Source organism: Schistocerca cancellata, chromosome 5, assembly GCF_023864275.1.
Source record: "Schistocerca cancellata isolate TAMUIC-IGC-003103 chromosome 5, iqSchCanc2.1, whole genome shotgun sequence".
Lineage (NCBI taxonomy): Eukaryota > Metazoa > Arthropoda > Insecta > Orthoptera > Acrididae > Schistocerca > Schistocerca cancellata.
The window spans coordinates 101,969,771-101,996,770 of record NC_064630.1 but is presented as its reverse complement, the minus strand read 5'-3'; the positions used below and the strand labels follow the sequence as shown (position 1 = coordinate 101,996,770).

The following is a 27,000-nucleotide window of genomic DNA, read 5'->3' as shown; positions in this document are numbered from 1 at the left end:
TCCATATAGCAATTCTGAGCTATATGCCAAAAACTTCGAAATTGTGTGAAAACTGTTGCATGGCTTAGCTAGACTGCATTTTTCATTTATTTATAGGAAACAGCTCCAAATTCCTTGGAACAGTTGCACTGACCTCTTTTTGAAAATGCTAACAAAGCTTAGCAGTTCGTTTAGGAGGTGGTAACGGATGTCCATGCATTCTAATGAACTTGGGTTTGTATTCTATATATGTAGTACACACATGTTCTAAATTATACCAGTCAGTCATGACATCCAATCCTATTTGCTCGTTGTTGTTGGGATCTGAAAAAAAATGTAATGTTATTCAATATTCCATAAAGTGTTACTTCATTTTATGAAACAGAAACACTCCTTGGACCCTGTGCTTACTGCATTGTCACTACTGACGGAGGACTGTAATAACATTGGGAAGTGGCCCGCTCCCTTTTGACTGTACAGAGAAGACGCGTAGACATTCTCGGAGCCTGACTTCTGTGTTTCTCCATTGCCATTGTGTTCGTTACTCAGTGCATGTACCTGTAATATCTCGAATATCAGTCGCTGTTTGGTGGAATTTTACCGGTTCTTACTTTCGGAACTCGCCACTCCTCCCCACTGTTTGCTGTACAAATACACCCATCAGTAGGTGGCTCAGTGGCTGCGTTACATCAACCACTTTTGATGTTGCAGGTTCCCAGCACCGCCCCTGTTCCGCTAGCGCAGCCATTCCGCGAGTCCGACGCACGCAAATTCCTGCGAACGAAGGTAATTCCTGCGCACTTACGTCCGTTTCTAATTCTGTCTGTCTATTTGTGGTTTTAGTTTCTGTTTCATTGTTTCGTAGTATCTCGCGCTTATGTCCCAGTGGGTACTGCTGATGCCCTTCCGTATTTTCTCAAGTGCTTTTGCGTTCGTGACTTCAACACAACGGTATAAGATGTCTTTGAAGTTACGCTTGTGAGCTGCATTCCCTGTAGGTCATTTCAGCAAACGCATAGCAAACAGTTCTCAACCGTTTCTTAAAATAATCATACACCTGTTTTTCGATGTAGTTCCGACTTATACATCAGATCTGCATTTGTACATCAGAGTCGCTGGATGTTGAAGGCGAGAGTAGAGGACGGAGGAGGTGAACACATCTGCTCAATATGTTTTGAAATTTTGGTCGAAAAATGTATGTTATTCTACAAGAGAAACAGCATGTAATATGAGAACTTTGTATGTCAGCCTCACGCACATATACTTTAACCATTATTTTAATAATATTGTCTTATTGATATTCTGCAGCCGTATACACGCCTCAGAATCAAAATGAAGCAACCGAGATCTCTTATGTAATAAAGATAACGATTTTCGATTCACAATTAAATCCTACCTATCACGTTGAAGAACAGGGCATCTCTTGCAAATGTACTTCAATTTAACAGCGACAGCGTCACAATACAAAGAGTTTAATGCGCATGTGCGATGTTAATTATTAGATAGCGCTATGCTACTTCTTTTACGAAACACTAATCCGTTTCGTTAATTTACACCGTGTTTGTGACTCGCAACATGAAAATGTTCGAAACAAAGTGATCTCTGACACCAGCTACAGGTCAGGAAGCGTGCACTTGGATACAATGAACAAAGCATGTTACCAGTGTCAAAACATTAGTTCACAAACCACTTACTTTATAGTTCTCCGATCTTCAGTATTAGGCGGCTGCAGTGGGGCTGACATCCTGAAAGTGTGCTTTATTCTCCTCAAAATATGAGGTAAGTGGGTGATGTTTCATTGTGAGCCTAAGTGTACTGTCTCCCCTCCGCTATGAATTACGTCTGCTGGCGCGATTTTAATTTTTTTATTGGTTGTCATGTACTCGTTTATATTGGGAGAAAATGGTTCAAATGGCTTGGAGCACTATGGGACTTAAATTCTGAGGTCATCAGTCCCCTAGAACTTAGAACTACTTAAACCTAACTAACCTAACGACATCACACCCATCCATGCCCGAGGCAGGATTCGAACCTGCGACCGTAGCAGTAACGCGGTTCCGGATTGAAGCGCCTAGAGCCGCCTGGCCACCGTATATTGGAATAAATTGTGTTTGTAATCTGTGCTGCGGATGACAAACAAAATGGACGTCTGCTTCGTCTGGACTTGTAATACTGATAATTCATTGACTTAACTTTTTCTTTATCACAAAAGTTTTTTATTCATCCTTGGTGCAGCGGTCTTCAGCTGAAGAGATTTTTTTAAAATTATTAGATTCGTTTCTTCCCTATAAATAGTTAAAGTATTTGTGATGACCGTTTCGATTTACCGCTAATATAAAGATGTACTCGTAAATGAGTATCGAGTCTCCATTTGAACTGTATAGATAATGTGAATATTGCGATGCTAGCCTTGATTGTTTTGCGACTTTTTGTGTTGTGAATCGCCTTTCACACGAGAGCTCTAGAAGTTCTTTCACGATACACAATCCGTCTTGTTTTCGATAACATTTTTCCTTATTAATCTGTGAGTGAGTGGAATACATTTGTGTGAAACGTGCAGAGTACTGAACACATGGTGTAGTTCGTGCAGAAAGGAAGAGGTGGAAGATAAATTCGCGAAAACCAAACGTATGAAAAATGCAGTATGTCTGGAAAAGCAAGTTAAGGAAAGTCGTCATGGATAAATACAATTATTAGCTAAAACATTATAACGTCTCTACCGGACATCATAGAACAAGGTAAATTCAAAATAAGGTTACAAGCTTCTGAAGCACGATCTTATGAGTGAAATCAGCTGTTCGTAAATAACTTACATCCACGAATCGTTAAATTAAAACCTAATACCGAATACTACTTGTTCTGGCGACCACTCATTACTATTTATTCGAGTCAGAAGCAAATACTGTATATGTTAATTACCATTAAAAACCAAAGATAGAGAGAACTATTGAGCTACACTACTGAGCCCAAAATATTTCAACATTAATTGCTCTAGGGCTCGCGAGAAGAAAATCTTCTTCTGTGCAATATGCAGGTCATAGTTTACAGACCAGTAGATGTTCTATAGCGTGTTATTCTCCGCATTCAGAGCTAGTAATATTCACAGGGAAGTACCATTTATGGATCTTCCAAATCCCGAACGAAGGCTGTAGTGTCACCCCCAAACGATCCAATACTGTTCATAGCCAGATGGGAGGGTTCCCCAAGGGGTGGCCACGTCGAGTTATTCTCAGATCGCTGTTGTTTGCAACGCCGAAGTGCTCTTCATAAAACTTCTTCTGAACCTCAGACTTAGGGCTGCTGGAATATGCTCATATGCTGGATGGTTCTGCTGATAAGCTTTATTAGTTCTCTCCACATCTGCAGTCACTTCGCGACGAATATCTGGTGGCGCTATGCCTACGGGCTGGTAGAGTTTTACAAGGGGGGTATGAGATCAAAAGAGTGAACAAAGGCGTAATGATTTCCATACCAAGTTCGAATTCAAATTGCAGCAAGAAAAGAGGATAATTCTACTTAACATTAAAGCAAGCGTGAATTTCAATCTCATGAACACAGGCTGTATGCTGCCCTGTCTCACCGTACTACTTGAACTCGCTGGTCGAACGCGTCCGTCTCAAATGCACAAGACAAGTCTCTAAATCAAGAGAGAGCAACATGCTGGAAAAGCATCAGGAATCCAACTGAAAAACAGGCACTCATTTCTCTGACTGTCCGGCACCAGTCAAAGTTTTCGCACCTCCCTAAGAGATACCTGCCCGTTCTTGTGCCAAAGATTTACCCCTTTAGTGTCGAATCGTCTTTGATTTGCAAAGGACTTACAGATGACGCGCGTAAATGATTTGAAAGGACTTTGAGTGAAATCAGTCTTGTCTATCTCCCAATACAGTTTATTGAGCTTCTCAGTACCCAAACTGAATGAAAAAAACCGTGACTAACTGCGCAGTTCTCCTTTGAAACTCTTCTATTCCTTCCGTCAGTCCATTTCACAGGAGTTAAACGAATCAGCGTTTTATAAGCAACTATTTACATACGTGAATTACATTTCCTCAGAATTCTTCTGTAAATTTGAGTATCTGGTCTGCCTAACGCAGGGCTAGGTGTATATGATCTCCCCAAAGTAAACCGCGCCCGACAGAAGCTCCTTAAATACTTGGTTGTACTTGTTTAACGACTGATCGCTAGTAGCCTAGTCTAACGGTATCATATCTATTTAGCCGCATTTCATTACATTACAGTACTTTATTGTTAGTCAGTCCCTACATCAGTCTCTGATGTTTTAGATAACTGTATTTCGCAACGTTGTATGTTGGACGATGGGGTTTGGAGCGCAATCGAAATCTAACTCATCCGAAAGGTGTTACAGTGGGTTCATTCCAGTCCATTTTGGGAATGTGCTATTGAGAAACCATTGCGTTTGACTCGATGATGCTTTAAGCAAGGCGCATTATCATGCTGATGCAATCAATAATAGTTTCCGAAATGTACCTCCCTTGTGTACAGTGCACAATGCTGTACACTTAGTTCATAACCTTTCGCTTTTAGCGTGTTCTCCAGCGCAATGAGGAGCCACACCCTAACCACAAAAAAGACCCCCATACTAACATCATCTTCTTCATACTTCAGTGCTGGCACTAGGCTTGATAGTAACATTCTTCATGCATTTGCCAGTCCCAACCCTTCCATCGGACTGCTACAGGGTACAGCGTGATTCGTCACTCCAAGTCACTCGTTTCCAGTCATCCACTGTCCAGTGGCGTAGCACTTTACACCACCTGAAGCGTCACTTAGTACTGAGCACAGAAACGTGTGGCTTAAGGAGAGCTAATCTACTGCTGCATGCCATTATTTTTAACTTCCTTCGGGCAGTCATTGTGCTGGCTGAACTGCTGGTAGCAGTCTGTTACTCACGAGTGATTTTTCCGATGATTTCATGTGAATTTTTGCAACCACTATCTGCTATGATGGGACGTTCCCTGTCCATCAGAATATGAGATCTGCCTGGTCTTGGTTTAGCTCAGTTGTTCCTTTGCGTTCCCACCTCACAACCACACTGCCGAAGCTGACATGCGAGGCTTTAGAAGGGTTGAAATGAACCTGATGTATGTATTACCCACGTGACACTCAGTGACTAGTCCACATTCGATGTCATTGAGATCTCTTTACCAACCGATTCTGTTGTTGCTAATTCTATAACGACAAAATAGTACCCCCCACCTTTTTTGTATTGGCTATTCCGCATCCTGTGACATCTACTGTCTAATTACACATTTTATACGAGTGTCCTGAATATTTGATGGGCTGGCCGTTGGTACGTTTTTTGTCTAGCTGAGAACAAGTGGAGGCTTTCTACAAGTTAATATACCCGGCATCACCCATTCGTGGCTCCCACAATCAGGCATTGAATCAATTAAAAGTTAATTGATGTCCTCAGAACCCAAACGCTAAAGTTCATGCCTAAATGAAAAATCCCCTGGAGGAATTAATTTACCAGTATTCAAGTAATAACTGGGGCTTAGAGCTCACAACTGATTGCATTAAAAATGTTCCACTGCTATGGCTGTCGTTAACAAAACCAAATAACATAAAGAGATAAATCAAAGAATAAATAACTGTCTCATACTCACGAAATGATATTAAAAGATATGAAATAACTGATAGTGTACTGATATTAAAAAATTATTTTACTATGTCAAATAAACCATTGATCACTGAACTAAAACAACATTGTATTCTTTAAACAAAGTTACAGGCACTGTGCCTTGTAGATATTGAAGGGTTCCAGTGATTTGCATATTGACTAGTAACATGCACTATTGCTTTTGTATCGGTAATAAATTCATCGATATCGCACTTTCTCTGTTTGTGGTCTTTCGATAGAGTTTGGCCCAGCCATGAATAGCTACGGCATGGTCATCTAACTAGGTCGCAAAACACACGTGAAAACAAGTTTTGCATCACCCCGGTTCCCAGAACTCATGAAGACAGACGTTGACTGTGGATAGTGTATCACAGACACAGTCCCTTTGATTGTTCAGAGATGTCACTAAACCAGCCCAAAGATGTAAACAACCGTGCATGAGCAGCGTCTGTTAGATGGAGGGGGTCCGACAGCTGATCAAATCTGGTTATTCAACCAAGAACGAGGTACACGGCTCTTGTTGTCTGTAGTTCAACCATGCCTAGACGGTCAATACCGCGGTTCGATTGCGTCCGCATTGTTATTTTGTGCCAGGAAGGTTTCTCAACAACAGAAGTGTCTAGGCGTGTCGGAGTGAACCAAAGCGATGTTGTTCGGACATGGAGGAGCTACAGAGAGACAGGAACTGTCGATGAAACGCCTCGCTCAGGCTGCCCAAGGGCTACTACTGCAGTGGTGACCGCTACCTACGGATTATGGTTCGGAGGAGCCCTGACAGCAACGACACCATGTTGAATAATGTTTTTCGTGGACCCAAAGGACGTGTTACGACTCAGACTATGCGTAATAGGCTGCATGATGCGCAGCTTCACTCTCGACGTTCATGGCGAGGTCCATCTTTGCAACCACGACACCATGCAGCGCGGTAGAGCTGGACCCAACAACATGCCGAATGGACAGTTAAGGATTGGCATCAAGTTCTCTTCACCGATGAGTGCCGCATACGCCTTCAATCAGACAATCGTCGAAGACGTGTTTGGAGGCAACCTGGTGAAGCTGAACGCTTAGACATACTGTCCAGCGAGTGCAGCAAGGTGGAGGTTCCCTGCTGTTTTGGGGTGGCATTATGTGCGGTCGACGTACGACGGTGGTGGTCATGGATGGGGCTGTAATGGCTGCACGATACGTGAATGCCATCCTCAGCCCGATAGTGCAACCATATCGGCAGCATATTGGCGAAGCATTCTTCTTCATAGATGACAATTCGCGCCCCCGTCGTGCACATCTTGTGAATGACTTCCTTCAGGATAAAGACATCGATCGACTAGAGTGGCGAGATGTTCCCCAGACATGAACCCGATCGAAAGTGAACGGGATGAATTGAAAGGGGCTGTTTATGATCGACGTTACCCACCAACCACACTGAGGGATCTACGCCGAATCGCTGTTGAGGGGTGGGACTATATGGACCAACAATGCCTTGATGAACTTGTGGATAGTATGCCATGACGAATACAGGCATGTAGCAATGCAAGAGGACGTGCTACTGGGTATTAATGGTACTGGTGAGTACAGAAATCTGGACCACCACCTCTGAAGGTCTCGCTGTATGGTGGTACAACATGCAATGTGTGGTTTTCATGAGCAATAAAAGGCTGAAAATGATGTTTATGTTGATCTCTATTTCTATTTTCTGTACAGGTTCCGGAACTCTCGGAACCGAGATTATGCGAAACTTTTTTTGATGTGTATATGTAAATTGAATGTGGAGAAGGGAAGACATGCAAAAAAGGAAAGGAAAATTACTACTGCTGTCAGCTGCATCGGGACATTAGGTGGAATCAGCGGCGACGAGTGAAAATGTGTGCCAGACTGGGATTCGAACCTGGGATCTCCTGCTTACTAGGCATCTGCGTTAGTCACTGCACCATCCGGGATACAGTGTTATTGCAACTACGTGGACTATCTCGGTACGCCTCACGGCCGATCTACATTCCCATCGAGGGCCACCTACCCGCAGTCCATCTCCATTTCCTCCATATTAAATCTGTGAGATTCCCACAAGGGGTCGAACTTACTTGTGCATCTACACTGAGTAAGGTGGATCCATTGCCCGAAAGCACAGACGCCATGCATTCGTATACACTGGGCATTGCATTTTTCGGAAAGAGGAAACGGCTGTAGGAGTGTAGCAGTCATCTGGAGGGTGGTTGCTAGCAGACAAACAGTGCTGGCCACGAAGAGGCCTGCTTTGGTTCTTGTTTCCAGAAATATACAGTATGGCGACCATAGTGTCGCTTTTAGCCCGCAAACGCCCGCAAACAAAGATACAACCGATGCGAAATACTTCACTCCTGCAATAAAATAAAGCTAACGGGACAACCACGGGAAGCAGGACGTTTAGGGCATTTACAGGTTAAATAGACAACAATAAGAATAACGTCGCCATTCAAAAACAAACAAAACCGAAAGATAACACACACGAAAAAACTGAAATTGAATATTTCATTTGACCTATCCAGCTGAAATGAAAATAACGAACCAAGACCCCCTGCCTTTGCCCACCCCCCAAACACATACAAAACCATAAAAAACAGTACCGCAAATTCCAGTTAACCTATATAGCTCAAACAAAGACAGCGATACCAAGAACACAAAACTAGCCGAACTAGTATCGAAACCTAACGTGAACAAAACAACTAGAAGACACTCCACGACACCTACCATTATAAACTGCTAAATATGAACTTTAGTTACTACCAAAAAGAAGAAAATCATAAAAAAAGTACTGTTGTTGTTGTGGTCTTCAGTCCTGAGACTGGTTTGATGCAGCTCTCCATGCTATTCTATCCTGTGCAAGATTCTTCATCTCCCAGTACCTACTGCAACCTACATCCTTCTGAATCTGCTTATTGTATTCATCTCTTGGTCTCCCCCTACGATTTTTACCCTCCACGCTGCCTTACAATACTAAATTGGTGATCCCTTGATGCCTCAGAACTTGTCCTACCAACCGATCCCTTCTTCTGGTCAAGTTGTGCCACAAACTTCTCTTCTCCCCAATCCTATTCAATACTTCCTCATTAGTTACGTGATCTACCCAACTAATCGTCAGCATTCTTCTGTAGTACCAAATTTCGAAAGCTTCTATTCTCTTCTTGTCTAAACTATTTATCGTCCATGTTTCACTTCCATACATGGCTACATTCCATACACTTAAATCAATACTCGATGTTAACAAATTTCTCTTCTTCAGAAACGCTTTCCTTGCCATTGCCAGTCTACATTTTATATCCTCTCTATTTCGACCATCATCAGCTATTTTGCTCCCCAAATAGCAAAACTCCTTTACAACTTTAAAGCGTCTCGTTTCCTAATCTAATTCCCGCAGCATCACCCGATTTAATTCGACTACATTCGATTATCCTCGTTTTACTTTTCTTGATGTACATCTTATATCCCCCTTTCAAGACACTGTCCATTCCGTTCAACTGCTCTTCCAAGTCCTTTGCTGTCACTGCCAGCATTACAATGTCATCAGCGAACCTCAAAGTTGTTATTTCTTCTTCATGGATTTTAATACCTACTCCGAACTTTTCTTTCCTTTTCTTTACTGCTTGCTCAAAATACAGATTGAATAGCATCGGGGAGAGGCTACAACCCTGTCTCACTCCCTTCCCAACTACTGCTTCCCTTTCATGTCCCTCGACTCTTATAACTGCCATCTGCTATCTGTACAAATTGTAAATAGCCTTTCGCTCCCTGTATTTTACCCCCGCCACCTTCAGAATTTGAAAGAGAGTATTCCAGTCAACATTGTCAAAAGCTTTCTCTAAGTCTACAAATGCTAGAAACGTACGTTTACCTTTCCTTAATCTTTCTTCTAAGGTACGTCATAGGGTCAGTATTGCCTCACGTGTTCCAACATTTCTACGGAATCCGAACTGATCTTCCCCGAGGTCGGCTTCTAACAGTTTTTCCATTCGTCTGTAAAGAATTCGCATTAGTATTTTGCAGCTGTGACTTATTAAACTGATAGTTCGGTAATTTTCACATCTGTCAACAGCTGCTTTCTTGGGATTGGAATTATTATATTCTTCTTGAAGTCTGAGGGAATTTCGCCTGTCTAATACATCTTGCTCACCAGATGCTAGAGTTTTGTCAGGACTGGCTCTACCAAGGTTGTCAGAAGTTCTAATGGAATGTTGTCTACTCCCGGGGCCTTTTTTCGACTTAGATCTTTCAGTGCTCTGTCAAACTCTTGACGCAGTATCATATCTCCCATTTAATCTTCATCTACCTCCTGTTACATTTCCATAATATTTTCCTCAAGAACATCGCCCCCGTATAGACCCTCTATATACTCCTTCGACATTTCTGCTTTCCCTTCTTTGCTTACAACTGGGTTTCCATCTGAGCTCTTGATATTCATGCAAGTGGTTCTCTTTTCTCCAAAGGTCTCTTTAATTTTCCTGTAGGCAGTATCTATCTTACCCCTAGTGAGATAAGCCTCTACATCCTTACATTTGTCCTCTAGCCATCCCTGCTTAACCATTTTGCACTTCCTCTCAATCTCATTTTTGAGACGTTTGTATTCCTTTTTGCCTGCTTCACTTGCTGCATTTTTGTATTTTCCCCTTTCATCAATTAAATTCACTATCTCTTCTGTTACCCAAGGATTTCTACTAGCCCTCGTCTTTTTTCGTACTTGATCCTCTGCTTCCTCCACTATTTCATTCCTCAAAGCTACCCATTCTTCTTCTACTGTATTTCTTTCCCCCATTCCTGCCATTTGTTCCCTTACGCTCTCCCTGAAACTCTGTACAACCTCTGGTTCTTTCAGTTTATCCAGGTCCCATCTCCTTAAATTCCCACCTTTTTGCTGTTTCTTCAGTTTTAATCTACAGGTCATAACCAATAGATTGTGGTCAGAGTCCGCATCTGCCCCTAGAAATGTCTTACAATTTAAAATCTGGTTCCTAAATCTCTGTCTTACCATTATATAATCTATTTGAAGCCTTTTAGTATCTCCAGGGTTCATCCATGTATACAACCTTCTTTCATGATTCTTGAACCACGCTCTGTGCAAAATTCTACCAGGCGGCTTTCTCCTTCATTTCTTAGCCCCAATCCATATTCACATACTACGTTTCCTCCTCTTCCTTTTCCTACTGTCGAGCTCCAGTCACCCATAACTATTAAATTTTCATCTCCTTTCACTACCTGAATAATTTCTCTTATGTCATCATACATTTCATCAACTTCTTCATTATCTGCAGAGCTAGTTGGCATATAAACTTGTACTACTATATTAGGCGTGGGCTTCGTGTCTATCTTGGCCACAACAATGCGCTCAACCCCCCCTGCAGGTCCGGGGATTAGAATAGGCCCGAGGTATTCCTGCCTGTCGTAACAGGCGACTAAAAGGAGTCCATCCCCCTCACGGGGGTAGTTAGCGCCTGCGTCCGGAGACGGACGGTTCCACGACCTATATTTGTGGTCTTTTTGGTTTTTCACTTCTCGTTTCTTCCTTCCTTTGGTTGGCTCCTTTCTTTGCTCTTCTCCACCTCACTGTCTTCCTTATTCTTTCCCTTGACTTCTTCTCCTTGCCTCCTCATTGCCTTCTTCTCCTTGCATTCTCATTGCCTTCTTCTCCTTGCCTTCTCATTGCCTTCTTCTCCTTGCCTTCTCATTGCCTTCTTCTCCTTGCCTTCTCATTGCCTTCTTCTCCTTGCCTTCTCTGGTCTCCGCCTCGGCGTTGGAGACAGTCTGTCCTCTTTCTCCCTCTCTCTCTTCTTTTTCCTCTTCTTCCTTCCTTCCTGTGCATGCCTGAAGGCCGACCCACGCGTTCGCACGCGTAGCCGGTGACGGGGTAACGCGTAATTCCCCGCCCTGTGTAGACATGTAAGGCACGCACGTACCCCCTGGTAAAGGCCAGGCCCAGGGAGGGGTGATTGCCTGAGCTGATACCTTCTGACCATGCCGATTGGTCCCTCCATCTGTTTCTCGGGAGGTGTGACCTGAGGTGTAAACATTCACCTAAGGCGGGAGTGCCCTCTGAGAGGGTCCCCACAAGGAAGGAGCGCGCCATCGGAAACGCTGGCAATCATGGGGGATTCCTCCGCAATGGATTTCACTCCATCTCTCTCGACTTCTGCCCAAAAACGGAAACATGACCAGCCAACAGTGACAAAAGTCCTACCGCCTGCCCCACAGTTCCTCGTCGTTTCTCGATCTGAGGACGGAAAGGATTTTTCTTCTGTCAACCCTTTCGTTATTCAGAAGGGCGTAGATGCCATAGCCGGATCTGTCAAATCTTGTACCAGGTTGCGTAACGGTACCTTATTACTAGAAACTGAGAGCGCCTTTCAGGCACAAAAACTGCTTCGGGCCACACTCCTGTACACGTTCCCTGTCCGGGTGGAGGCTCACCGAACTTTGAATTCGTCTCGTGGTGTGGTCTATACTAGATCCCTCGACGGATTGACTGACGAGGAGATTCAATCTTTCCTCGCTGAGCAGGGCGTGACGGCTGTCCATAGGGTCATGAAAAAGGTCAACAATGACCTTGTACCGACCCGGACACTTTTCTTGACCTTTGATAGTGTTAAGCTGCCATCGCGCATCAAGGCGGGCTACGAGGTTATTTCTTTTCGCCCCTATGTCCCGACACCTACGCGCTGCTACCAGTGTCAGCGTTTCAATCACGCTCGACAGTCTTGTTCCAATGCGGCTAAATGTGTCACTTGTGGCAGGGATGCCCATGAGGGTAACTGTCCACCTCCGTCTCCTCGTTGTGTGAACTGTCAGGGTGACCATGCCGCATCCTCCCGCGACTGTCCTGTCTATAAGGAAGAACGCTGTATCCAAGAAATTCGGGTCAAAGAAAAAGTGTCCACCTCGGCTGCTCGCAAGCTATTGGCTAGTAGGAAGCCCACGCTGCTCCCAGCGGGGAAATACAGTACTGTCCTCGCCTCTCCTCGGACTACCAGGGAGGTGGCAACCCAGACATGCGATCTGACCTTCAGCACCACGGTCGTCCGTTCGGCCAGTGCTAAGATCGCGCGGTCGACGTCTCCTCTTCCTCCCATCACCCCACAGACACCAGTCCCTTCATCAGCTTCTGCTAAGACGAAGACACCGAAGTCAGATGCACGGCCCTTCAAGAAGGAACCGTCCCGTGCAGACTTCCTACGTCCCTCGACCTCCCAGCCTTCGACCGGTACCTCCACCAAACGACCTTCCAAGAAGGCTCATAGGAAGCACAGTTCTCCTTCTCCGCCACGGCGCATTTCTTCTCCTGCGCCACCCAGCGGTTGCCGCCCCAGGCCGTCATCCGTTTCGCCTGGCCGCACCGCTGGTAGCCGAACATCTGGCCGTTCACCGGTGGCGGAAGCTTTCCCTCCGGGCCATCTTCCCGAAATGGCCGATGAACCTATAGACCCAATGGACGATGACTGTCCGCCTACTGATAGCGGCGGCAGTGCTCGCTCGAAGTCAGGCCCTCAGCGGCCTTCGAGGTGACCCCTTCTTTCATCTTCCTTTTCTTCTTACGATGGCACTTATTCACTGGAATATTCGCAGCATTCGCTCCAACCGAGAGGACTTGAAGTTGCTGCTCCGCTTGCACCGTCCGCTCGTCGTAGCCCTCCAGGAAACGAAGCTACGCCCATGCGATCAAATTGCCTTGGCACACTACACCTCTGTGCGTTTTGACCTACCCCCTGTGGTAGGTATCCCGGCTCATGGAGGGGTTATGTTGCTGGTCCGGGATGATATTTACTACGATCCCATCCCGTTGCACACCGGCCTGCAGGCAGTTGCCATCCGCATTACTCTCTCCACTTTTACATTTTCCATTTGTTCCGTTTACACTCCATCGTCGTTTGCCGTTACCAGGGCAGACATGATGCAACCTATTGCTCAGCTACCTGCACCATTTTTGTTAACTGGAGACTTCAATGCCCACCATCCCCTTTGGGGCTCTCCAGCATCCTGCCCGAGGGGCTCCCTGTTAGCAGACCTTTTCAACCAGCTCAATCTTGTCTACCTCAATACTGGCGCCCCTACTTTTCTTTCGGACACATCTCACACCTATTCCCATTTAGACCTCTCTATATGTACTCCCCAACTTGCACGCCGGTTTGAGTGGTATGCACTTTCTGATACATATTCGAGCGACCACTTCCCGTGTGTTATCCATCTCCTGCAGCATACCCTCTCTCTGTGCTCATCTAGTTGGACCATCTCCAAAGCAGACTGGGGGCTCTTCTCTTCCAGGACGACCTTCCAGGATCACACCTTCACAAGCTGCGATCGTCAGGTCGCCCACCTCACGGAAGTCATTCTCACTGCTGCTGAATATTCCATCCCTCACCCTACTTCTTCTCCACGTCGCGTACCGGTCCCCTGATGGACCGCAGCATGTAGAGACGCTTTACGTGCTCGTCGACGTGCTTTACGCACCTTTAAACGCCACCCTACAGTGGCGAATTGTAGCAATTATAAACGATTACGTGCACAGTGTCGTCGTATTATTAAAGAAAGCAAGAAAGCCGGCTGGGCTGCTTTCACAAGCACCTTCAACAGTTTTACTCCTTCTTCTGTTGTCTGGGGTAGCCTGCGCTGGCTATCTGGCACTAAGGTCCACTCACCAGTTTCTGGCTTGAAGGTCGCGAATGACGTCCTTGTGGCCCCTGAGGCTGTCTCCAATGCCTTCGGCCGCTTTTTCGCAGAGGTTTCGAGCTCCGCTCATTACCACCCTGCCTTCCTCCCCCGCAAACAGGCAGAGGAGGCTAGGCCACCTAACTTCCGCTCCTCGAATCGTGGAAGTTATAATGCCCCATTCACCATGCGGGAACTCGAAAACGCACTTGGCCGATCACGGTCCTCCGCTCCAGGGCCTGATTCTATTCATATTCAGATGCTGAAGAACCTTTCTCCTGCGGGTAAAGGTTTTCTTCTTCGTACTTACAATCGCATCTGGATTGAGGGACATGTTCCCGCATGCTGGCGCGAGTCTATTGTTGTCCCGATTCCTAAGCCGGGGAAGGACAAGACCTTGCCTTCCAGTTATCGACCCATCTCGCTTACCAGCTGTGTCTGTAAAGTGATGGAGCGAATGGTTAACTCTCGATTGGTTTGGCTGCTCGAGTCTCGACGCCTACTTACCAATGTACAATGTGGATTTCGTAGGCGCCGTTCTGCTGTTGACCATCTGGTCACCTTGTCGACCTTCATTATGAATAACTTCTTGCGGAAGCGCCCGACCGCGGCTGTGTTCTTTGATTTGGAGAAGGCTTACGACACCTGTTGGAGGGCGGGCATTCTCCGCACCATGCATACATGGGGGCCTTCGCGGTCGCCTCCCTCTTTTTATTCGTTCCTTTTTAATGGATCGACAGTTCAGGGTACGTGTGGGTTCTGTCCTGTCGGACACCTTTCGCCAAGAGAATGGGGTGCCACAGGGCTCAGTTTTGAGCGTCGCTCTCTTCGCCATAGCGATCAACCAATAATGGATTGCCTCCCAGCTGATGTATCAGGCTCCCTTTTCGTGGACGATTTTACCATCTATTGCAGCGCGCAGCGTACATGTTTCCTGGAGCGCTGTCTTCAGCGTTCTCTTGACCGTCTTTACTCCTGGAGTGTCGCCAATGGCTTCCGTTTTTCTGCCGAGAAGACGGTCTGTATTAACTTCTGGCGCTACAAAGAGTTTCTCTCACCGTCCTTACGACTCGGTCCCGTTGCTCTCCCATTCGTGGAGACAACAAAATTTTTAGGTCTTACATTTGACAGGAAACTTAGTTGGTCTCCACATGTGTCATATTTGGCTGCCCGTTGTACCCGTTCTCTAAATGTCCTCCGTGTTCTCAGTGGTATGTCGTGGGGAGCTGATCAAACCGTCCTACTTCGCCTATATCGGTAGATCGTCCGCTCCAAGCTGGATTATGGGAGCTTCGTATACTCCTCTGCACGGCCATCCATCTTACTCCGCCTCAACTCCATACAACATCGGGGTTTACGACTTGCGATCGGCGCGTTTTATACTAGTCCCGTCGAGAGTCTTCATGCTGACGCTGGTGAGTTGCCACTCACCTACCGGCGCGATATACTGCTTTGTCGGTATGCCTGTCGGCTACTGGCAATGCCTGACCACCCGTCTTATCGTTCCTTTTTTGATGACTCTCTCGACCGTCAATACGGGTTGTATGTCTCTACCCTGCTACCCCCTGGAGTTCGCTTTCGCCGCCTCCTTCAACACCTTAATTTTTCACTCCCTGCAACCTTTCGAGTGGGCGAGAGCCACACGCCACCTTGGCTCCAGGCTCAGGTTCGCGTCCACCTTGACCTCTGCTCGCTCCCGAAGGAGGTTACCCCCGGTTCAGTCTACCACTCCCGTTTTGTCGAACTTCGTTCGAAGTTCATTAATATGACCTTCATTTATACAGACGGCTCTAAGACCAATGACGGGGTCGGGTGTTCTTTTATTGTCGGGGCACAAAGTTTCAAATACCGGCTCCATGGCCATTGTTCGGTCTTCACAGCTGAGCTCTTTGTCCTCTACCAGGCTGTTCTTTACATCTGCGGCCACCGACATTCTGCATATGTCATCTGCTCCGATTCCCTGAGCGCTATCCAGAGCCTCAGTGATCCGTACCCGGTTCACCCTTTCGTACACCGGATCCAACGCTCTCTTCAGCAGCTGGTGGACGTCGGTTCTCCGGTTAGCTTTATGTGGGTTCCTGGCCATGTCGGTATCCCTGGGAACGAAGCTGCAGATGCCGCGGCCAAGGCTGCGGTCCTCCAGCCTCGGACAGCTTCTTGTTGTGTCCCTTCGTCAGATTTTAGCAGGGTCATTTGTCGGCGCATTTTATCGCTGTGGCATGCCGATTGGGCTGCACTTACGGACAACAAGCTTCGGGCCTTGAAACCTCTTCCCGTGGCTTGGACGTCCTCCTCACGCCCTTCTCGGCGGGAGGAGGTAGTTTTGGCCCGGTTACGAATTGGACACTGCTGGTTCAGCCATCGCCATCTGCTGACGGCTGCGCCGGCATCGTTCTGTCCATGTGGGCAATTGCTGACGGTCCGCCACATTTTAACGTCCTGTCCGGATTTTAACACACTGCGTCTTGATCTTGGCCTGCCATGTACTTTAGAAGCCGTTTTAGCGGATGACCCACGAGCAGCTGCTCGCGTTCTTCATTTTATCAATTTGACAACCCTCTCTAAGGACATTTGATTATGCTGTTTTTCTTTTTTTTAATCCTATGCCTCAGTCTGTCTTTTGTCGTGTTTTCCGTTTCGTTGCTGTTTTAAACTTGTGACTCGCGGTGCATTCCTAACATAGTCTGGGCGCTAATGACCGTTGAAGTTGTGCGCCCTAAAACCACAAAAAAAAAAAAAAAAAAAAATGCGCTCAACCACAGAAACACACCAAAAACCCAAAATAACCAACTACTGAAACCACTGAGACATGCACTCGTCCCTGGTTTGCGAAGCAGAGGCATTCCGAATTTCGTAAGTTGCATGCACTGCTAACTATTCACACATTCCACCAAGAGGCCATACAACTGTGGAAATGTAATTGTAGACGACATATTGTCGTTCATAGCAGCAAACAACGAACGACAAGAAAATTTCTTTGTGAGATCCGTACATAGTACATTATTACTTTTTGCCGTAATTTTACTCTCATAATTCATAAGATAATGATGTGTAATGAGAAAACGATTTCTTATTTGTAAAGAATGGAGAACGTTTATGATGAACGTGTTTGCTAAATGTTCAAAGATTGCTTTTAACTTAGGAAAATTTCCTGAACTTCTAAAAGTGGAGAATGCAAAGCCACTGATGATAAATGACTACGCGCTGCTCCTTTATTTTCTTCCTGTATTAGCGGCTTTTTGCGTTAGAAGCTCAAGCTGAGGAGATGCAAGTTTCGTAGCTGTAAATATATTTCAGTGATACAGGTCATTTAATCTATCTTCTGTGTCGGCTACGTTATTTATTCAAGCCTTTATCTTGTCTCTTAATCATTTGTGTGATTTTTACATGTTACAGGGGAACGTAGACGAGGTGGGTGGCGGACTTTTCGGACACGAACGTTCTGACGTAACTAGTGTACTTTCGTTACTTACTTTTCAAAAGTGTCCGAAACCACTGGTATATTTATTCCGATCATTACGCAATTTAAATTTCACGGGTCTGATCGGTTTTCGTTTCTGAACAATGACGTCTGCCATTCTACTGAATGGCCTAATACGATACAGATGTGAAAATAAACTACACGAGTATTGATTTATATAAGATAAATTGTTGTATAAAAGGAGAGAATTTTTCTATGACGCACCATATTGTACGTGTCTTAGTAAAACTATCCACCGTCAATGTGGTTTGCCTCCATGTCGCGGCTGTTGTATTGTACTAAGTCGCACCATTTGCAAACTGGTAAATTCTCACCGCATCTTTGAGAAAGCTTTAGCCTTTTTAACTCTCATCAAGAGACGGGAGTGTAATGACTCAGTACCAAACGAAACACCAAAAAGAACTTTCAGACCTTTAACAACACGATGAATTAACAGTTTCAAAACCGAAAACAAATCTGTAGCCAGTGAGTAACTGACTGCCAAGGCAACAAAAAATGAAATCCCAAATCGTAGAGTAAAACAAAGCACTAAGTCCAGTGCCACACTAACATCTCTCACAAACAATTCAGAAACACGAGCTACAGTGCGCCACGCTTACTGCAACACGCCGCCTGCAAACGCAGTCCGTTTCAAACACGCAGCGCCTCAAAGACGTCACACAACGCAACTCAGTTATGTCATAGGTCAAAGCAGACAGGCGGAATGGGACTCTCCTGTCGACCCGATGTGATGGCCAGACAGTTGTCTGATGCAGAGAGAGATATGAGAGAAAGAGAGCTAGACATGATTGCGGTAATGAGTTCACTTCGAGGACGTGAGCACAGAAAGCGTTTACCGCTCCTTTCCGTTTGTCTGCTCAGCAACACGTGGTAATATGTACTTTTTCTTCCTGGCTTTACGTGTTACACTGGAGCATTGCGGTTGCATAGGGCTCCTTGTCGAGTGGGTAGCAGACGGCACAAGCGTCTCTAATCGATATGTAGCGGATCTTGCTCTGACTATGAACTGAATTTAACAGATGGTCGGGTGCTGTATTCACCAAACAGATCTTGCACTTTTCACACCATTATCGAACCTGTGTTAAGGAATCGGACTTGCGTGATTATGCTGAGAGCTGCAGGTGCTTGTACACCAGTCAGTTGAACTCGCTTAAAGCTTCTGTAAATTTTTAACAATAATAATCCTGGTGGTGTGTGAAATTTTCGCTGCCATTATTTGTTCGGCAAAGGAAGAGATGGTGGCGTAAAGTTCACGATCACCAGTCTTAGCGCCATTGTCCTGGGTTAAATTTTACTTCTCTCCTAAGTATCTCATGAAACGAGAGCATGTGACACTCTTGATGGGGCCGCTAACAAGGGAACCTCTCCATTGCACCCCCCTCAGATTTAGTTATAAGTTGGCACAGGGGATAGGCCTTGAAAAACTGAACACAGATCAATCGAGAAAACAGGAAGAAGTTTTGTGGAACTATGAAAAAAATAAGCAAAATTTACAAACTGAGTAGTCCATGCGCAAGATAGGCAACATCAAGGACAGTGTGAGCTAAGGAACGCCGTGTGAAAGTTGCTGGCAGAAGTAAAGCTGTGAGTACCGGACGTGAGTCGTGCTTCGGTAGCTCAGTTGGTAGAGCACTTGCCCGCGAAAGGCAAAGGTCCCGAGTTCGAGTCTCGGTCGGGCACACAGTTTTAATCTGCCAGGAAGTTTCATATCAGCGCACACTCCGCTGCAGAGTGAAAATTTCATTCTGGATACATTGGACTGTTCATCGTCATCCACCCTACATAACGACTTCCATCGTTTTGGCCCAATGAAGGATGCACCTACGAGAGGCAGTACGTGGATAATAGGGAAGGTTCAAATGGCTCTGAGCACTAATGGACTTAACATCTGTGGTCATCAGTCCCCTAGAACTTAGAACTACTTAAACCTAACTATCCTAAGGTCATCACACACAACCATGCACGAGGCAGGATTCGAACCTGCGACCGTAGCAGTCGCGCGGTTCCAGACTGTACCGCCTAGAACCGCTCGGCCACACCCATTTCGTATCGCTTTACAGTGTTAAGCCTAGAAATTTAATGGACGTGACACTGTCAGGCAGCACACCGCTAGTGCTGCATTCGAACATTGCGAGTTGGTTTTTCCTTCTCATCTGCATAAAGTTACATTTTTCTACATTTAAAACTAGCTTCCATTCATCACACGGACTATAAATTTTGTCTAAGTCATCTTTTATCTTCCTCTAATCACTCAACGACAACACCTTTCCGTACATCACAGCATCATCAGCAAACCTGCCGCAGATTGCTACTCACCCTGTCCGTCAGATCATTTCTGCATATATGACAATAATAGCGGTCGTACCACATTTCTCTCGGGCATCCCCGACGACACCCTTGTCTCTGGTGAGCACTGGCCGTCGAAGACAACGTACAGGGTTCTGTTACTTCAGAACTCTTGGATCTTCTCACATATCTGGAACTTGTTGGGTATGCTTGCACCTTCTTTGACTTTCTGCAGTGGGGCACCGTGTTAAATGCTTTCTGGAAATCTAGGAATATGGAAACTGCCTGATCCCCTTCATCCGTAGTTCGTAGGAAATCATGTGAGAATAGGGTAATCTGAGGTTTACACGAGCGATGCTTTCTAAAAGCGTACTGATTCAAGGATAGAAGGTTTTCTGTCTCAAGGAATTGTATTATATTCGAACTGAGAATATGTTCAATAACAGTCCGGAACACTGATTTGAGGGAGGTCGGTCTGCAATTTTGCGGGTCTATTCCTTTACCCGTCGCTATATAGCAGTCCGCAGCTCGTGGTCTAGTGGCTAGCGTTGCTACCTCTGGGTCATGGGGTTCAGGGTTCGATTCCCGACCGGGTCGGGGGTTTCCTCCGCCCGGGTACTTGGTGTTTGTCTTGTCATCACCTCATCATCATTCGGAAAGTGGCGAGATTGAAACTGTAAAGACTGGGAACTTGTAGGGCGTGATGACCGGGATGAGCGCCCTACGAACCAACATCATCATCCATAGAGGAATGGCCAGTACTTTTCTACAGACCTGCTGTCTTAGGAGGTGTGATGAACATTCCGGGGAGTACTTGCTCCTGGTTATTTTATTGCATTAGAGGAAACTTTCAACTTACCACCTGTAGACAAGGAGACTCCAGTAATTGTGGTGTGCAGTTGGTATAGGTAATCGCGTGTCATTATTAGGACTGCCTTATCCGAAAATTACTTTGAGCAGTTTTCAGAGAAACCTTTCTTCAACGTAACATATTACATCTCCTTGTTATAAACTGGCTCAACATTTCGACTCAGTTAATGTACGGCAGGAAATCTGTGGTCATAATGCCGTTACAGTATCATTGATGAGCAAATAGAAATGTAAAACAATGGCGGAAAATGTTACAGCTTCTTAAGTGTGAGGAAAAACAGATATCAGACTATGCGAGCAGTCAAGATCAAACATATTGTCAAGACAATCTAGAAAAGACAATCTAGAAAAGTATGTGCTCAGCAATATTGTCAAAAATTCGCTGTAGACTCCGTGTTAAAAAATCTGCTTCGAAAGCAAAGAGAGCTTTACCGCAAAATTACCTGTTTTCAAAACTGCGATAGACAAACAAAAGCTAAATCCAAAAGAAGCGTAAGGAGATCAAGCGTTCATGGCATTTCAAATAATATCATATCTGTCGAACTGAAAAAAAAATCATAAGAAGGTGAAAGCTATCTGTCTAGACACTCTGTGACTATAAAGACATCGAAACGTAGGATGATAGAGAAAAGCCGTAACACCAAACTCCTTTTTCAAAAACTGTTTCACCGAGGAAAAATACACGTGGTTTCTCCCTTTGAATCACGGCACCAATGTCCAAATGACATATATCTAAATGAGTGACCAGAGGATAGAATACCAATTGCAATCGTTCAACAGAAGAAAGGATACAGTGACTGATAGTGTAACTATACGATTCTGCATAGAGTGTGCGACAGAAATTGTAGCGGTAGTCTATCGTAATTCGCTAGAGGAGTGAAGTGTTCCCAGTGAGTGGAAAAAACCGCAGTTCATTCCCTTCTTCAAGCAGGCTCGACGAACAAAACTGACACACAAAACTGTAGGCCCATATCGCTTTAGAAAACCTTTGATGCACACATATAGTGATCTCACTGGACAACGAAACCTGCTCTGTAAAACTCAACGTGGATTCCGAAACAGCGATCATACGAAACCCATCTCGCTCTCTTCTGTGAATTATTTTTCAAATTCTGAGAGCGTATGTTCCTAAAGCAGCCAACCAAAATAATGCTTCCTCCATAATTTATCACGAGGAAAATGAAGAAGATAAAATTAGAGGGATCACAAGACACACAGCCATTTGAAAAGTCTTCGCTCTTACATTCACAAATGAAGCAAGAAAGTGAAAAATAGACGGCGGTACGCAATGTACGCTCCGACACTAATCAGACAGTGGGTTGCGGAGTAAGTAGGTAGCTTTAGCTCTTAAAATTACTCACCTAGCAACTGCTCGCTGTAGCATGCGTATTACCTCGCTTACGTTAGGTTAAATGCGCACACTTGTTCGTAACATTGTTTACGTTTAATGCCAGGCCATTTGGATCTATGGTTACCTGACGACGTCTTTATTCTGACGCTATTGTCAATTGTCCTGCATCCTGTACTCATTGCTCTCTACACTGACTTGACAGAAGTCGTGGAATAGCGTTACGCACATTCACAGATGGCGGTAATATCGCGTTCATAAGGAGTAAAAGGGCAGTGCATTGGTGGAGCTGTCATTTGTACTAAGATGATTCACGTGAAAAGTTTCCGACATGATTATGGCCTCACGACGGGATTTTGAATGAATGGTAGTCGGAGCAAGACGCATGGGACATTCCATTTCGGAAATCGTTGGGGAATTCAATATTCCGTGAGCCACAGTATCGAAAGTGTGCCGAGAACATCAAATTTCAGGCATTACCATTCATTACAGTAAACGCAATGGCCGACAGACAAGCAACACTGAGTTAGATAACCGCGGAAATCAATGTGGGGCATAAGACAAACGTTTCCGTGAGGACAGAGCGGCGAAATTTGACGTTAATGGGCTACAGCAGCAGACGACCGACGCGAGTCTTAGTCAACAGCACGGCAATGGCTGCAGCGTCTCTCGTCTCCTCGTGATCATATCTGTTGGACCCAATATGACTGGAAAACTTTAGCCTATTCAAATGAGTTCCCATTTCAGTTGGTAAGGGCTGATAGTAGGATTCTAGTGCGCCACAGACCTCACTACGCTATGGACCCAGGTTGCCAACTGGTGGAGGCTCCATGACTGTGTGGGCTGTGTTTATATGGAATGGACTGGGTCCCCTGGTCCAACTGAACAAACTGAAATCATTTACAGCCATTTGTGGACTTAATGTTCCCAAACAACGAAGGAAGTTTTAATGGATGACAATACTCCAGGTCGCCGGCCGAAGTGGCCGTGCGGTTACAGGCGCTGCAGTCTGGAACCGCAAGACCGCTACGGTCGCAGGTTCGAATCCTGCATCGGGCATGGATGTTTGTGATGTCCTTAGGTTAGTTAGGTTTAACTAGTTCTAAGTTCTAGGGGACTAATGACCTCAGCAGTTGAGTCCCATAGTGCTCAGAGCCAATACTCCAGGTCACCGGGCAACAACTACACTCCTGGAAATGGAAAAAAGAACACATTGACACCGGTGTGTCAGACCCACCATACTTGCTCCGGACACTGCGAGAGGGCTGTACAAGCAATGATCACACGCACGGCACAGCGGACACACCAGGAACCGCGGTGTTGGCCGTCGAAAGGCGCTAGCTGCGCAGCATTTGTGCACCGCCGCCGTCAGTGTCAGCCAGTTTGCCGTGGCATACGGAGCTCCATCGCAGTCTTTAACACTGGTAGCATGCCGCGACAGCGTGGACGTGAACCGTATGTGCAGTTGACGGACTTTGAGCGAGGGCGTATAGTGGGCATGCGGGAGGCCGGGTGGACGTACCGCCGAATTGCTCAACACGTGGGGCACGTGCCCGTCGACCTGGGACCGGACCGCAGCGACGCACGGATGCACGCCAAGACCGTAGGATCCTACGCAGTGCCGTAGGGGACCGCACCACCACTTCCCAGCAAATTAGGGACACTGTTGCTCCTGGGGTATCGGCGAGGACCATTCGCAACCGTCTCCATGAAGCTGGGCTCCGGTCCCGCACACCGTTAGGCCGTCTTCCGCTCACGCCCCAACATCGTGCAGCCCGCCTCCAGTGGTGTCGCGACAGGCGTGAATGGAGGGACGAATGGAGACGTGTCGTCTTCAGCGATGAGAGTCGCTTCTGCCTTGGTGCCAATGATGGTCGTATGCGTGTTTGGCGCCGTGTAGGTGAGCGCCACAATCAGGACTGCATACGACCGAGGCACACAGGGCCAACACCCGGCATCATGGTGTGGGGAGCGATCTCCTACACTGGCCGTACACCACTGGTGATCCTCGAGGGGACACTGAATAGTGCACGGTACATCCAAACCGTCATCGAACCCATCGTTCTACCATTCCTAGACCGGCAAGGGAACTTGCTGTTCCAACAGGACAATGCACGTCCGCATGTATCCCGTGCCACCCAACGTGCTCTAGAAGGTGTAAGTCAACTACCCTGGCCAGCAAGATCTCCGGATCTGTCCCCCATTGAGCATGTTTAGGACTGGATGAAGCGTCGTCTCACGCGGTCTGCACGTCCAGCATGAACGCTGGTCCAACTGAGGCGCCAGGTGGAAATGGCATGGCAAGCCGTTCCACAGGACTACACGTCTCTACGATCGTCTCCATGGGAGAATAGCAGCCTGCATTGCTGCGAAAGGTGGATATACACTGTACTAGTGCCGACATTGTGCATGCTCTGTTGCCTGTGTCTATGTGCCTGTGGTTCTGTCAGTGTGATCATGTGATGTATCTGACCCCAGGAATGTGTCAATAAAGTTTCCCCTTCCTGGGACAATGAATTCACGGTGTTCTTATTTCAATTTCCAGGAGTGTATTAGCGACTGGTTTGAAGAATATTCTGAACAGTTCGAGCAAAAGATTTGGCAACCCAGATTGCCTGACACGAATCTCATACAACATTTATGGGACATAAACGAGAGGTCACTTCTTGTACAAAATCCTGCACCAGCAACACCTTCGCAGTTGTGGATAGCTTTGAAGGCAGCATTGCCCAATATTTCTGCAGGGGTCTTCCAATGGCTTGCTGAGTCCATGCCACGTGGTCGAACTGCTGCACTATGCTGGGCCGAAGGAAGTCCAATACGATATTAGGAGGTATCCCATGATTTTCGTGGCCTCGGTGTACAACGTATGTTCAGCCTTGAGCCGTGGCTGGCTCGCGTTGATGCCGTTTGTTCTTTGGCATTTTGTCGCAATCGAGAGGCGTCTTATGTCTCCCTGAGTTAACTACCATAACGAGTTGCTGACTTTCTTCTGTCAGTGGCAACAGCAGCTTTTATCGATACCAGTACTGCTGTACCATCTTTGGTGTGACTGCATTATTTCCCTGTGGTGATGTGTGTGGGCAGTTGGTCGCTTGGGACAGAGCAGCGAGGAACTCTCCATGGCGCGGAGTTAGGCCGTGACTGCTGGCGGCATGCACGCACAGTTGGATTGTGAGGCGCTAGCTGTGAGAGCTACAAAGTTCGTTGCCCACCGAGCCTGGACACCGAAGTTGAGTGATCAGTTAACCTCTTATGAAACCTCAGCTGCTGTGAAATCTCTTCATTCATTACTGGTTGTTGCTTCCTGGGTCAGTCCGGCTAGCATCAATGTATGGTGTGTTGGAGTTCGAAATTTTGCAGCCATCTTCCTATATGATCTTTAACTATTAAATTGTTTGTTACTTATCAGTGAAGTGTACCAGCAGTATTTTGCGCCTTGTGGCCATTGACACCCCAGTTACCTGCCCTGGTCGTTAGTGCAGTTTTCCGGCATTGTGTTCTTCCTCGCTGTGTTGATGCTGCCCAGCACGGGGTGTAGTTAGACAGCCTTTTAGTTGTTTGTTCATATTTTTTTTCTTAAGAGTGGTTATTGTGCCTTGGCTGTTTTTGAACGCCAATTTTGAAGGCATAGTGCTGCTGGTATCTTCGTCCTCGGCTGATATTTTCCGTTGTTGTACCGTTGGTTGGGCAGAAGGGAATTGATTAGGTTGTTGGTCGGTCCTTCAGCCGTCCCTGGTTCGGGTTGCCATCCGATTATTTAACCTTACTCTTGGCTGCATGTCTCACCTCACCTTACGTTAGAGCTACCTCCTCAGGCCGACCCTTGGAACACTTCTGAGCACCACTGTTCTGCTGGATTTAGATGGTGATTTTCAGTTTAGTCTAATGTACTGTGCAACGTCTTCAGCCGTCTATTAATTCAGTTGCTTTAATTTTGAATAAGGCCTCAGCCAACTTAAATTAAAATTTGATTTGTTTGAAAACTAAATTTTGAAAATTTGTTCTATTTGAATTTCTTGTTATCCAGGCCTTAAGCCCTGAGTTGTTCAGTGTCCAGTGTGTGGTCTTCAGCTGACCTTTTACGTGGAATATTTTTAAGGTAATCCCTTCAGCCCACTTACATTAAAGTTTGAAGAATGAGTTGTTTAATAAATAAAATTTTGTAAGTTTGTCCTATGTGAACTTCTTGTTATCCAGGCCCTAAGCCCTGAGTTGTTCAATGTCTTGAGTGTGGCCTTCAGCAGAGTATTTACGTGAAATATTTTTTTTAAAATGAGGCCTTCAGCCACGTGTATTCTTTAAAGCAATATTTATAACTTGCGTTCAGGCCTTCAGCCGTTCTTGATTTTGGTGAGGTTTTGGGCCTTCAGTCCAGGAAGTTAAGGCAATGTCTAACTAAGTGAAACTTCCTGGCAGATTAAAACTGTGTCCGACCGAGACTCGAACTCAGGACCTTTGCCTTTAACGGGCAAGTGCTCTACCAACTGAGCTACCCAAGCACGACTCACGCCCCGCCCTCGCAGCTTTACTTCTGCCAGCAATTTTTATAACTTGCGTTCAGGCCTTCAGACGTTCTTGATTTTGGTGTGATTTTGGGCCTTCAGCCAGGCCTTCAACCAAGTCCCGAGTTCGAGTCTCGGTCCGGCACACAGTTTTAATCTGCCAGGAAGTTTCATATCAGCACACACACCGCTGCAGAGTGAAAATCTCATTCTGTAAGTAACTGGT

General features: G+C 46.0%; 1 protein-coding gene across 1 annotated transcript in view; it reads left to right on the top strand.

Moving 5' to 3' along the window:
* The first annotated feature begins 688 nt into the window (after positions 1-688).
* The window catches only part of LOC126187371 (uncharacterized), a 1,107,325-nt gene continuing 1,081,013 nt past the window's right edge, over positions 689-27,000 (top strand). Inside the window, exon 1 of the mRNA XM_049928416.1 lies at positions 689-765. The gene's annotated coding sequence lies outside the window, so the exon portion shown is untranslated. The remainder of the gene's footprint in view (positions 766-27,000) is intronic.